We start from the raw sequence: 14765 nt of genomic DNA, 5'->3' as shown, positions 1-14765 counted from the left end.
ATGTCTAGGTAACTTGATGGGGGAGGAGGTTTTGAGGTCACTCTGTTGTTAATGCAGGGTCTGAGGGTCATCATCATCATCAGCATCATTAAATTCAGGCACAGTTGTGGCTGTAGGGTTAGGGCAAAAAACAATCAATCCAGAAGTGGTTGTGGTTCATTGTCTTCCGACTGTTTCTTGTGGGTTGGCTTTTTATCACAAGGGCACTTCTTGCTCACATTCTTGTCATTTTATTCTTACCTTTTTGCCGGTAACATGGCCGAATTTGCAAACAAAATTGGAGTACTGTACCTCTCACAGAAGGCATGATGATCACATAACGCTAGACTCTTTTGGCATGAACGTTGCGCACGCTTAGCACAAAGCCCACGAAAACGATCATGCGATATCGACACATGGTCATTATAGCCGATGCAAGTTCGTGTTTTAGAAATACCCCCACCGATTCTTCAGTTACATTATAGCCAGTTGGTGTAGTCGGAACATGTGTTATTAATAGAACAGCCTGTAATGTAGTTGATATGCCCCAATCCCAGGAGCAGCAAAATCTTTGGCCAGGAACAGAGAAGATTGACAGCACCATCTGGAGACAAAGCAAACTTATGATATTACATGGCCCAGCCAATTTGACCCAGGGCAGGAGTGTCCCTGAGGGACTGTTATTTCAGTGCTGCAACAGCGCAACAGATGATGAGCATGAAGGACATGCAAGACTGCACCAAAAATGTGCAAAGCTAATGGAAATGGTTTCAATGGGTTTCAGATGGCTTACGTTCATTTGTGTGTGTTAATGCTACAGCAGGATGCCCTGCCAACATTTTCAGGCTGATCCTGTATTTCTGCTTCTCACCATCTACAGGCAAGGATACTGAATGGCAGTTCAATAGCATTTTTGGATTTTGCCTGATTTTGGGAGGCTGATGACTTTAGCTGTGGTAATGTCGGAATATTTGGTAAATATGTTGGCCGAGGAACATATGCAATCTGGCGTGTGAGGATGAAACCACTGCTGTTGTGCTCTCAGCTTCATCTGACGAAGAATGGATTTCTTGAATGCAGATCACGTTAATGGTGTATTGTTTTATGAGAGGGCTAATGTGTCTCTTGCCTGCTTACCTCAGCTGAAAGTCAATGGATGGGACTAAGTCTCAGGCCAAAGCCAACCCATTTCCATATTTTGAAATGTTACTCGGCAGCTTGGGGCAATAGCTGTTTAGAGTTTTGCAGCCAATTGTGCAGATCTCCATGCAGGAATAACTCAGAGAAATATCAACAGAGAATGTTTGTTCTTGGGGAAGACAAAAGTACAGGTGTAGGAAGGTCTTGTTTCAATTGTATCGGAGCCTGGTTACGGTGCATCCCGAGTATATGGAATTCGGTTCTCTTTATCTCAGGAAAGAGAGCATTTCCATACAGGGAATGCAACAGAGGTACGTCAGACTTGTTCCTGGGATGGAGGGAATGGCCTATGAGGAGAGATTTGGGAAACTGGGCCTGTATTCTTTAGAGTTTTGAAGAATGTGCCATCACATTGAAACCTACAAAAGATTTAAAGGTGAGCTCGTTCCCCTAAATGGACATAATTTAAAAATACGATGGATTCTGTTGTGCCTGAGATGAGGCATTTTTTTCTTTGTGAAACTTTGGAGTTATTTATCCCTGAAAGCTGTTGATTCTCTATGTTTGCTTTTGTTTACAGTAGAGATTGCTAAATTTCTGATTACCGGGTATCCAATATTATGGGGTTGGAGTGGGTAAAGGACATTGAAGTTAGGGTTAGCTTTAGGATTGGATTTAGGCTTAGCGCTCGTGTTAGGGTTGGGTTAAGGTTAGGATTAGAGTTGGTGTTAGGGCTAAGTTTGGGTTGGATTTAGGTTTAGGGTTAGTGTTAGTGTTAAGATTAGTGTTGAGTTTAGGGTGAGGGTTAGAGTTAGGATTAGTGTTAAGGTTAGTGTTAGGATGAGTATGAGTGTTAGTGTTAGGGCTGGTTTTTGGATTCGTTTAAGGTTAGGGTTAGGGTTGGGTTTCCAGTTAGGGTGAGGGTTATCCCATGATCATATTCAATGGTGGAGCAGGCTTGATGGGTTGAATGGCTGACTCCAGTTCCTATATTCCTATAAGGAGAAAATATTTGTGGTATCAATAGCCAATCTTTTGAAAGTGCCTTGCTTGTCATTAAGGTTCAGAGCCACAGAACTGTTAAGGACAATGAAACCTTCTATCTCCCTCAAGGTCTGATGAATTACTTTATCTGCTTGTACCATCGATCACCAATTAGTCAGGTACAGAAGCCATCACAGTTACTTGCTCTCACTTCAATTTAATTTTAACTGTAAAGAATTCAAGCAAAAGGCCAATACTGGAAGGAGACTGATTTGATTCTCCATCTTTAAGTGTTCACTGATCATTGTCTGAATTTTTATCTTTGACCTCTATTTTTACTCAGCCTTATTCTCTTTCTTAAGCCAACATTCAGACCTGTTTGCAACAAATGAACATGTAATATTTTTAAGAGGAGAGCTTCACTGCTGGTTTATTTTTTAATCGGATGTTATATTTTACTCATTAAGTTTGCAAAAATATATCACCAAACATTATAAGTTGAACATTACAGCATTTTCAATAAAGTTTATCTTCACCCAATGCAACAGGTAAAACTCCAAATGATTATAAAATTCTCAATGTCCACAAAATGCATTCCATCTTTGGGAGAAAGCCCAAAGGCAAAATGCCTTCAAATTAGAAACTATGGTCTATCAAGAGATTTTTGTTTTGTCTGTATAATTCACACCCCACTCTGAGGTGCCTCAGTACATTTTCAAAACTGTTTTGAATTACACTAATTAAAAAGGGGCTGACATGCGCGCGCACAAACCCATACACAACAATTCTTAGCATGCAGTACACCTAGAGAAAATGTATCTTTTGCAGTTAAGACTAATTGTTTGTTGGATAGAGTTAAACTTCAATGTTTGTTTGTTTTATTCATATACTTCTGCAGAGAACCGAACTGCTTTAGTGATTTTGTACATATTTTCTTTACGAATAAAGTATATTTTTGAAATAAAAAGTTCTTTGTACGACTTTTTAAATATGAGACATTATTCTGTGTATTTCATTTGATTCAGAATCACAAAACAGAAGTTGCAATGTATTACTTTATAGGATGTGAATACTACTGGTGAACTAACATTTGCTGCTTGCTCAGTAGCTGGTTAGGCCACATTGCGGCCGGTGTAGAGTTGCATGTAGATCAAATCAGAAAAGAGTGGCAAATTTCCATCCGTAAAGGACTTTCATGAGCCAGATGGGTTTTTAGTGACTGCTGTTGAGAGTTTCCTGGTCACCATTGCTGAGATTCACTTGCACCTCCAGGCTATTCATTGAATTTAAATACCGCCAGCTACCCTCTAGGTATTTTAATGACCCCAGGGTATTAGCCCAGTCCTTTACTGCAGTAGCATTACTGCTGTCACCTTTTCTCAGTCGTTTCTCATCGTAAAGGATATTTTCTTAGTGGTTGAACAAATAGTTTACAAAGTGCCAGGATAACAATTTTCCCAGCGGCCACAGAGGGCACAGAAGTTTCCATTTCTCAGCAGCAGTTTGTTCCATGGTTGCAGACGATGCTGCATTTTGTTCACTCAAACACATTTAGTAACAAAATCTGAACATCTGAAAGGGGAAGGCAATGTTAAATTTCCTTTCTCACTGGCTTCTTGAAAATGAGAGAAAAGTCTCAGCTCACCCCTCACTTCCAGCAGTCACCCTTTTCTCTGATTACCCCTGCCCCAAATGGTGACACCCTCCTCTTTTAAAGTGACCCCCTTCTCTGGCAGTGACACTTGTCCCTACAAAGTGACCCCTGAACCCAACAGTGACTGCCCCCCAGTAGGTAACACGCTCCCTACCACTGACTATCTCCTCCCACAGCGTGTTTCTCTCCCAGCAGCAACAAGCTGCCCAGCACTAACTCACGTCATAACATCATGCTGACATCGATCAGAGAAATGCATTTGTAAGGACAGTACACTAAGGATTAGGCACAGGTATCTGCTGTTAGTTTAGAGATAGTAGGAACTGCAGATGCTGGAGTATCTGAGATATCAAGGTGTAGAGCTGGATGAACAGAGCATCAGAAGAGCAGGAAGGCTCCTGTTAGTTCCTTCACTCCACAAGGAATAACCATTAAATCTACTCCAAGCAGTTTACAATGAGTCAAGAAGGCAGCTCAGTACCACCTTCTCAATGCGATCAAGGGATCGGTAATAAATGTTGGTTCAGCCAGCAATGCACACATCCTTTGAAAGATTTTCTTTTTTAGAAACACACCACACAAAAACATGGTAACAGAGTGTGAAGCTGGATGAACACAGCAGGCCAAGCAGCATCTCAGGAGCACAAAAGCTGACGTTTTGGGCCTAGGCTCCTGAGATGCTGTTTGGCCTGCTGTGTTCATCCAGCCCCACACTTTGTTTTCTCGGATTCTCCAGCATCTGCAGTTCCCATGATCTCTCTTCACACTTTGTTATCTCGGATTCTCCAGCATCTGCAGTTCCCATTATTTCTCTTCACACTTTGTTACCTTGGATTCTCCATATCTGCAGTTCCCATTATCTCTGATCACAAAAAGAGACATGGTGTTAGAAGGGGGTTGCCAAAGTTGCAAGGCAGCCAGCTACTCTATGAAAAGACAAAGAAGAAATGGAGCCCCAGGCTGCAACTTTAAAAGTCAAATGAGTCAGAACAGCTCTGGGTTTTCCAACCTCTGGCAGTGTGGAAGTGAGAGGCAAGACTGTATCGGAATTTAATGCAGCTTCATTGGCAAATTTACGGAGCAACTGCAGGAGTAAATGAAGTGTCCAAATAGGGAAGCAACTGTAATGTGAGCGGTGGGGAAAGAATGCTAAAAGCTGTATTTCAGCCTGTACATCAGTGTAGAAGACAAAATGCAGAATCTGGTTTTAAATCAATCGCCAAATATATGTATCTGTGATAATGGGAACTGCAGATGCTGGAGAATCCAAGATAACAAAGTGTGGAGCTGGATGAACACAGCAGGCCAAGCAGCATCTCAGGAGCACAAAAGCTGACGTTTCGGGCCTGGACCCTTCATCAGAGAGGCCTTTGTGATGAAGGGTCTAGGCCCGAAACGTCAGCTTTTGTGCTCCTGAGATGCTGCTTGGCCTGCTGTGTTCATCCAGCTCCACACTTTGTTATCTGCCAAATATATGTATATCTATATATCTATATATGCACACATATTTAGATTGGTATGAACGTTTTTTTTAAACCATTGTTAAAAAATGAAGAAATGCTGGCAGAAAGGCCAGCAGATCTATCAAGGCATAGTATAAATTGTGAATACTGTGAGAACATCACACAAAGGAAAAGGGAGCAAGGCCAGAGTGCTAAAACAGTGCTTTAACTTGAAGAAACTGAATCAATTTAGCTGCCAGAAAGATTTAAAGCAAGCCTATAATGGTAGCAACTGGGGAGATGCTGATTTTGATGAAGCACTTGGCAGCATACAATGGGTTGGCACATGAGGTTTGAGGGTGATAAATGATTTAAAACTGTTCATAATTATGGCTGGAGAAGGAAATCATTGATTGAATGTGAAGTTTCAAATAGACATCAGTGTTTCTTGCCACATCAGAAGCTTCACAGACCTGTGAGAAGTGGCCCGAGGTGATGACTCAGAAATGAAGCCCTCAAAGTTAAAGTTGAGATGACAGATGGAATGATACTCATCCTGAGAGCACAATGCAAAGGGAAGAAAAATTATCTGCAGCTCCAGACTGTAGACATTCAGCAAAAACAAAACAAAAACTAAAAGAACTGTGGATGCTGTAAATCAGGGGCAAAAACAGAAGTTGCTGGGGAAGCACAGCAGGTCTGGCAGCATTTGTGAAGAGAAAATCAGAGTTAACATTTTGGGCACAGTGACCCTTCCTCAGAACTCAGTTTTCCTGCAGACCTGCTGAACTTTTGCAGCAACTTCTGTTTTTATTTGGCAAAAGCTATTCATTGCGATCGAACCCAGTGTAGAGTTTGAATTTGTCAGGAGAGATTTGTAATGTTTCATAGGCTATTGTGACATTGAGTGCTGAACAGATCTAAAAGATTATAAAGATGTCACTGCAGATTGTGGATCTCTTCCTGGTGAATACAGGCTTGAAATGTGTAACAGTGTAGGAACAACTCACCATCTCCAGAGGAGAGTTCTGACTTACCCTCAAAAGCAGCCAGAAACGCAAGATAGAGTAGTTGGAAAAGAAAGGACATGAAAGTGATGAATTGTACACAGCAGCATCGGTAGCAGAGAACAAAAACCTGGAAAACAGGGAATATACACATATTTAAAAATTTCAATGACATTTTTAAGAAATTTCACTACCCAATGCAAACTATCAAAAAAATGTCAAAACCACTTGTTAGGGCACTACTAATCTCACTACAGAAAATGTTTACTTACTGTACAAGTGAAGCTGGATGAAAGCAGCAGATTTCCATTTACATTTTGGATAACCTTTGGGAGATACGGACAATAGTGCAAGCTGTTTGCCATTTCCACTGCTCTGGAAGAGTAACAATGCATTGTGGAGGCTGTCATAAACTATCTGCTAATCTACGGATCGTAGAAATCCTACAATGCAGAAGAGGCCATTCAGCCAATCAAGTCTGCACTGGTCCTCCAACAAGCATCCACCTGATCTCCATATCCCTGTATTCATAGCTAATCCCCAACCCTGCACATCCCTGCACTATACAGGACGATTTAACATGGCAGTCCACCTAATTTGCACATCTTTGGACTGTGGGAAACTGGACCAGCCAAAGGAAACGCATGCAGACACTGGGAGGATGTGCAAACTCCATACAGACAGTCTCCTGAGGGTGGAATCAAACTCAGGTCCTTGGCCCTGTGAGGCAGCAGTGTTGACCATTGAGCTACCATGCCACTCTCCAGTGTGGAGTTACTTTTGGAAAAATCATGTTTGGAATCTAGTACAAGGGAGGACTAGGAATATGCAGCAAAGACAACGAGTTGCACTTGCAAATACAGTATAAATGCAGACTCAAAATAATGCTTCCTGGTGAGGGAATATATTCCCAGGAATGAGCAGATTTGCATTGTTAACACCAAGCAGTGCTAGGGACAGCCCATGCCGGATGGATCTGAAGTTGAGTAAGGAAAGGTCACTTTCGAGAATGCCTGAATACATGGGCCATGGCAGCTAAAGGACCTCAACCAGCTCCTCACAAGGTGAAAGCTGTAATTGAATCAAACAACTAATGATGACAAGCCCAGTACTGAGGAACTGCAAAGAATGATGAGGCCACCTTGTGTAAGTGACACAAGCAAGGCAGGACTTAAAGTAACCCCGTGCACCAAGGACAATCAGTTGCATGTGGCATCCAGGACGTTAATGTGAACACAACACTCTTCCTGGAGAAAGAATAGCATCCCAGGAACAAGCAGACACCTGGCATATTGCTAACACCAACTCACACATTTGCCATCAAAAATCCTGAGTGCTTTCACAGATGAAATGCATGTACAGGGACAAACAAAACTGGGAATAATGAAACATTTTTGTTCAGTTTTTTTATGAGTACTGTTGTTCTTTATTGACCGTGCATGTTGATAACTTGGTTCATGTAACTGTAAATGATGGTGCATGTTCTTATTTCTTAGCAATGGGGAGAGTTGAGAAAATGCATTTGTTAGGACAGTGTATACTTGTGACTATGTAACTTCTGCTGTAAGTTGTTATCACTTTAAACTGCATAGCCATTCAACATACCACATGAAACAGATATTCATTTCCTGCAATGGCTTTCCCACGCTGCAATGACCTTCTCCCCCTGTCATGACCTTCTGTCTCCCCACAGTGACTATCTCTTTCAATGCAGTGACCCTCATTTCCTCTACAGTGACTTGTTCATCTAAATATGGATACAATATTAAGGCAGCATTTGAACAAGTATGGAATCAAGGAACCTTGGAAAGTTGAATCAGTATGACTTGGAGGGCTTGAAGTCTCAACTGATTGTAGTCCCATCAAGGACAACAGTTCCAATACAATACTGAAGGAGTTCCTCAAGGTAGTGCCACACAACCAAGGTTTTCCATGTTTCATCAATGACATTTCCCCCATTATAAGGTCAGATGTTGGGTTGTTCATGAGTGACTGCAGTTTTCAGTAACATTTGTGACTGCTCAGCTACTGAAGTCTTTTGCACTCACATGCAGCAAGGCTTGGGCAACAATTAAGCTTTGCTTGAGAATTGAGAATGATGTCTGACAAATGCCTGAAAAATGACTATCTTCAATTTTAGATTAGAATATCACTGTCTCTCTGAGGCATTCATATCAGGTTAACATTAGTGAAAAGCCAGTGAAATTACCATCCCCTGAGAAAAAGAACAGGAAATGACATCACCAACCCAAGGAAACCTAAACAGATAAATAGAAAGCGGGACATAACACCAGCGCTTCATTGGAGCCTCACTGATGATGTTACCTAGAATGGTGACGAAACATCTGAAAACTAACCTTCCAGCTCAGCGAGCAAACTCACATCCAGAACCTCAACCTGAGCTACAAATCTTCTCAAAACTCGCTATTAGTGAAAAGCCCACCAATTGCATCTTGGAAGTTATCACTGACCAGAAGCTTAACTGGATCAACTGTTCCTTCTGTTACTACAAGATCAGATGATAGGTTGGGAATGCTGTGGTGTACAACCAATCTCCAAATGTCCAAGTGTTTCCACTATCTACAAGGCACACTCAGGAGTGTGATGGAATATTCTCCACTTGCCTGCTCCACCAACACTCGAGAAGCTTGACACCATCCAGTACAGATCAACACATTTCATGAACCCCCTCATACACCCTTTTACTCATTCACTCTCTCCACCACTGATACATAATGGTAGCTGTGTTCACAGTCACCAAGGGTCCTTCAACAACACCCTTTAGCCCAGTGACTTCTACCATGCAGAAATCGAGGAGTCAGTTAGTTCACTTGGCTGGATGGCAAGTTTATGGTGTGGAGTGAAACTAACTGCAGGAGTTCAGTTCCAGCTGAGAATACCACAATGGATTCTCCTTCTCAATCTCTCCCCTCACATGAAGCATGATGACGCTCAGGTGAAACTGCCACAGTCATTTCTATCTAATGCAGGACAACGGTGATTTAACCTTCAACCACCTAGAAGGACAAGGGTATCAGGTAAATGCAAACACAGCTACTTCCCCCACACACCCCTCCCATGTGATACTTCATACTAACTTGGAAGTGTGTCACCATTCTTTCACTGTTGTTGGGGTCACTAACGTGGAAATCCCTCACTAACACCACTGTGGGTGGATCTAGAATACATAGAGTGCAAAGTTCAAGAACACACCTCACTACCAGCTTCTTGAAGGGTTTTTGGAATGGACAATAAATATTGGGCTATACAACTACACCATGACTGAAAATAGCCTGCCCTTAGTGGTGGAACTCCCATCACAGAAATAAAGTCTTTCCACAGAAATGACTCCCTTATTCAGCCATGACCTACCTGCCCGGCCACAATCCTCTCCCCCACCCCTAGCTGTGGGCCGAACCCTAATGCAGTGACCCTCTGATGCAATCCAAAGGTGTGACGCACTCTGCAGTCACCCTCTCACCCAGAACAAATCCACTTTCTCTGTGGCTATCTACATCGTTCACCCTTTCCAAACCTCTCTCCTCAACAGTGATCTTCTCCCAGCAACACCCTCCCCACCCAAAAAGTAGCCCTCTTGCCTCTGCATCGTGACTCCCCAGAAGGTCAGAAATTCTTGCCTGCAATGGCCTTCGGCCACATCCTGTCATCAACTTCCAGCATGGCCAACCCATTTACACCCACTTATGGTCCCCATTATCAGCTCTTCTCTCTCTGGCTCCCTATTATCCAGCCCTTTGTCTGTCCATCTGTCTTTGTCCCCCCTAACCCTTAGTCTTTTACATCACTCGCCACCCCTTATCTCCAGCATACAACCTACCTTTTCACCAACTACCATCAGTTGTGAAGAACGGTCACTTGCCCCCAAAGATTAACTCTTGCTTTCTCTCCACAGTTGGTGCTAGACCTGTGAGTTTCTCCTTCCATTTCTGCTTTTGTTTGCAAATTGAAATCCAGTCACTCAAAGAAAACAAAACCAGCAGTTTTACATTTTAAAAAAAACTTTATTTTTTACACTTGAGGCCGATAAAGCAGCGGGAGGATTGAAACAGTGTGACTGAGAGATCCAACTGTGACCTCTCCAAATTCGGCCATTGAGTATGGTGGTCATTGAATGTGGTTTGAACTGGGAAATGAATCGCCGAGGGGTTCAGCGCCTTCCAAGCTGTCCCTCCACACACGCTGAATCTCACTTTCATCACGTTGGAGCGAACAGATCAGCTTATATTGTGCTTTTATTATTGGACAACAAATCCAGCCATGTGAGGCAATTAGCGGGTTTGCATTGCAACAGCTAAACTGGACGGCAGAGTCTGGGAAACAGAGTGCGGAACAGGGAGCAGCTTGAAAATGAAAATCCACGGGTGGATCACAGCGTCACCCACCGGGATGTATCCAACACACAAAACCCTTCCCTTCTGCTGTTTCGTCTTCTGGTCTCTAAACTGTGTCTGCTCTTGTTTACAGTCTCTCCACAAAAACATGTTTACATCTGCCCTCCTCAAGAAAACATTTCACTTTTTTTTCTGAATAAGGGTCCAGACCCGAAACGTTAGCCTTCCTGCTCCTGAGATGCTGCTTGGCCTGCTGTGTTCATCCAGCTCTACACCTTGTTATAGCGTCATAGAGTCAGAGGGCTGTACAGCACGGAAACGGACCCCTCGGTCCAACTCATCCATGCCCACGAGATATCCTAAGTTAATCTAGTCCCATTTGCCAGCATTTGGCCCATATCCCTCTAAATTCTTCCCATTTATGTACCCATCCAGATGCCTTTTAAATGTAATTTTACCAGCCTCCACCACTTCTTCTGGCAGCTCATTCTGTACACACACCATCCTCTGAGTGAAAAAGTTGCCCCTTAGGTCCCTTTTCAATATTTACCTTCTCACCTTAAACTGATGCCCTCTAGTTTTTGACCGCCCTACCACGGGGTAAAGATCCTGTCTATTTATCCTATCCATGCCCCCTAGGATTTTACAAACCTCTAAAAAGTCACCCCTCTGCCTCCGACACTCCAGGGGAAATTGCCCCAGTCTGTTCAGCGTCTCCCTGTAGCTCAAACCCTCCGAGCGCAATGTCCTTGTAAATCTTTTCTGAAACCTTTCAAATTTCACAACATCCTCCAGATTCTCCAGCATCTGCAGCTCCTACTGTCTCAATTTCATGCTGTAATGCTTTTCGCGTATGCTTTCTCCCTCTCTACCGGCAATGCTCTACCACGCTCAGCATCCCAGACCTTCGTTTCATTTATCCCGCAGAATGTTGTTGTTGCATCCGGCTGTGCACGGGTACAGTAAAACTACTAATACCACTGTTAACGTGAAAGGGTCTTCTCCCGCTTCCCTCTCGACTCCGAGTCCCACTGGAGTGTGTGAACGACTGACACACTTCCTTTCAATTCCCTGTTCCTCCCACCCCCCTCTCTCTCGCACCCCCTGAATGGTAACTATTCCACTATTCCCAGAGCTCTAGCCAACACCTACATCCCTCGCCTATTCGTGACGTCCTGCTCTTTCCCAGGGTTCGTGTGTTAGATGCACCCGGTCAGCGTCGGATTCCACTCCATCTCCCCTGTCAGCTCTGTTTTCCATATTTAGCCTCAATACAACGATCCAAAAAGGCAGAAACGCTGACCGCCAGGAATAGCTCGCACACCCTGAAAGACAGTAAAATATTAACAGGTTAGAAACCGAAAGCCAGTCCTGCTCCCGTCTGAATAATGTCCCAACGGGCTCTTCAATCTATCATCCAAATCATTCGTTCATTGAGCTACAGCCCCTCCACCTTCCAGCCTTTAAAAAAGCTGTAACTTTCACATTGGAACGTTCCTAGGAATATCTTACCTTCTCCAAATACGAACATCTTTTCTGTTTGCAGGATTTCTTTTTGAAGGCATTTTCCTTACCTGCAATAAATGTTCTGAATGTTAATGTAGGTCTTTCTTTCTCTGTTATATATATAAAGAAACTTTCAATCGATGTTCATCGTCCATTTTCTCTACTCCGTCTCTGGCTCTCTCTCTCCCAAACACATCTAGTTCTCACTATGTCTCTCTCTGCTCGCCCTCCCTCCCTCTGTGATAACTCAGAAATCATACGTTAAATACGAATACCATGTACAGGATTAACATGCTGACATAATGTGCATTTTTCAAACTGCTCGATCTCTGCGCCTTTTGTTTGTTCTCTGGCAGATAGATCCTGCTTGTATTAACTTGTCAAATCCTTTTAATTTTGCTCAGCAAGGTTAACTTTTCGAAACAGAACGCTTTTGACCTTACTTTGTGCTTTGAAAGTGCCTGGAATTCGTCCTCTGACAAAGGGTCGCCGGAGCCGAAACGTCACCTCTGCTTTTTTAAAAATTCTCCTTAGCAGATGCCGCCAGGCCTGCTAACCTTTTTGTTCCACGACAACTTCCCGTTTTGTTCCCGATGTGCAGCATCCGCAGTTGTTTCAGTTTTGGCTCCTCCTTAACCCCGAACGCCTCTGTATACAGAAGCGGGGAAAAATGGATTGAACGCAGGGCTACATTTATACACCGTCCCCGCGGCTCGAAAGCTGAAAGCTGAGAGCTTGCGAGATTTACCCGAACAGCCTGACGAGATCCGGATTTGGCAGCAGCTCTGTTGCTGGGTCTGTCAGAGCTGCTGACAAAGACGTATATATAGCACCGCCAAACGACTGAAAGCGAAAGAGGCGAGAACAGGTTGAGCAAAGCAGTGAAAACACCGGGTAAAGCTGGAGGGGCACGGCAGAAGATCGTTTTTCTGAAGGAGGGTCCCGACCCGAAATGTCAACTTTCCTGTCCCTCTGATGCTGCCTGGCCTGCTGCGTTCCTCCAGCTCAACACTGTGTTATCTCTGACTCCAGCACCAGCAGTTCTCACTATCTCTGTACGTGGGAGGATGAAGAATGATACGCAGAGGGTGGGTTCAATTCCCGCTATCAATTGAGATTATCAGGAAGGACTCAAACCGTACGGTTGCCTGAGATGTGACGACCCTCAGGTTAAACAGTTATCCCTCTAATGGGAGAGCAGCCCCTTGGTCCTGAAAGACCAGGGTAAATTTACTCCCACCACAATCCCAGGCCTATTCACTTGTGGTGTGGAAAATCTTTTACCTCACCTGGCATTTGGTTTCTTTCCCCAAACACTTAAAAACCCCTTCCCCACCCACTGTAGATCCATTTAAGAGCAAGAACACCATCTCCTGATCCACTCTGTTCAGACTCTTCATGACTGCAAGGGCTTTCATCTTATCTCCTATTGGCCTTCTCTTCAAGGAAAACAGTCCCAACCTCTCCACTCTTCCCTCACAACTGAAAGTGTTTCATTCCTGGAACCATTCTTGATAACCTTTTCATCAAAGCATATAATCCCTTATCTGCACTCAATGCATTCACATTTTCCTGCTAGTATGCTGTCCAGAACTGCGCACAATACTGCAGTGAAGCACCCTGGAGACCACCCTGCATTGAACTTGAAAGAGTTAAGTCAAATAATGTCACAGAGTCGTAGTGTCACACAGTGTGGAAACAGACCCTTCGGTCTAATTTGTCTGTGCAGACCAGATGCCCTAATCTGACCTAGTCCCATTTGTCAAGAATGGATACAGGCATCAAAAGCTAAAACCACATGTGATACTCTGATTAAGGTTATTTGTTAGAGGTGTTTAAAAGTTACAATCATTTGTAATAAGAACTCACGTTGAAGACTAAACTGTAACTGCTACGCAGAGAGCAATAAGGGCCGCTGTGTTTTTACACTAACGGGGTCAAGAATATTACTGACTGTCCACCATTCGTTGCCTGCCCACAGTTGCCCATGTGAAAGTGGTGATGAGCTGCTTTCTTGAACCATTGCAACCTAGGTGTTGCGCTTAGAGAGGGAATTCTGGGATTTTGACCCAGCAACAAGCGAAGCAATGGCAATAAATTTCCGAGTCAAGATGGTGAGTGGCTTGGAGAAGAACTTTCAAGTGGTGGTGTTCTCATAAACCTGCTGCCCCTGTCCTTCTAGCTGGAAGTGGCCATGGGTTTGGAAGGTCCTGTCAGGATGGCGAATTTCTGTAATGCAGAAATAGACAGTCGATATAGGTATATAGATAGTAGACACTGCTGCTATTGAGCATCGGTGGTGGAGGGAGTGAATGCTCGTGGATGTAGTGCCAATCAAGCAGGCTGATGTATCCTGGATGGTGTCAAGCTTTTTGACTGTGTTGGGGCTGCAATCATCCAGGCAAGTGATTTGATTTGATTTGATTTGATTCTCACATGTACCTAAGTACAGTGAAAAGCTTTGTTTAAGAGCAGCACAGGCCGATCTCAGTAAGCAAGGACATACAGATCATAGGGTGAAGAAAAAACTTGGACAGATGCATGCATGTTACATCATGCAGACTGTATGCGAAGTGAGATCAACATTGGTAAGATCATTGTTACGTGAAGTTACAGAGCCTATTTAACAGCCTGATGATGGCTGGGAAGAACCTGTTCCTGAACCTGCTGGCGTGTATGTTCAAGTTTCACTATCTTCTCC

At 43.5% G+C, this 14765-nt stretch overlaps 1 long non-coding RNA gene across 2 annotated transcripts; it reads right to left on the bottom strand.

Moving 5' to 3' along the window:
- Positions 1-10244: 10244 nt before the first annotated feature.
- Positions 10245-13108, bottom strand: LOC125446609 (uncharacterized). Of its 2 annotated transcripts, XR_007246435.2 has the most exons (4): positions 12813-13108; positions 12508-12712; positions 12071-12132; positions 10245-11883 (listed from the first exon to the last, which is right to left on the bottom strand). It is a non-coding gene; the product is annotated as an uncharacterized LOC125446609 (long non-coding RNA). The 2 variants fall into 2 exon arrangements; XR_007246434.2 differs by having other exon boundaries at positions 12508-13096.
- Positions 13109-14765: the final 1657 nt, after the last annotated feature.

This window comes from Stegostoma tigrinum, chromosome 34, assembly GCF_030684315.1.
Source record: "Stegostoma tigrinum isolate sSteTig4 chromosome 34, sSteTig4.hap1, whole genome shotgun sequence".
Classification (NCBI taxonomy): domain Eukaryota; kingdom Metazoa; phylum Chordata; class Chondrichthyes; order Orectolobiformes; family Stegostomatidae; genus Stegostoma; species Stegostoma tigrinum.
This window is presented reverse-complemented; position numbering and strand designations above follow the sequence as displayed.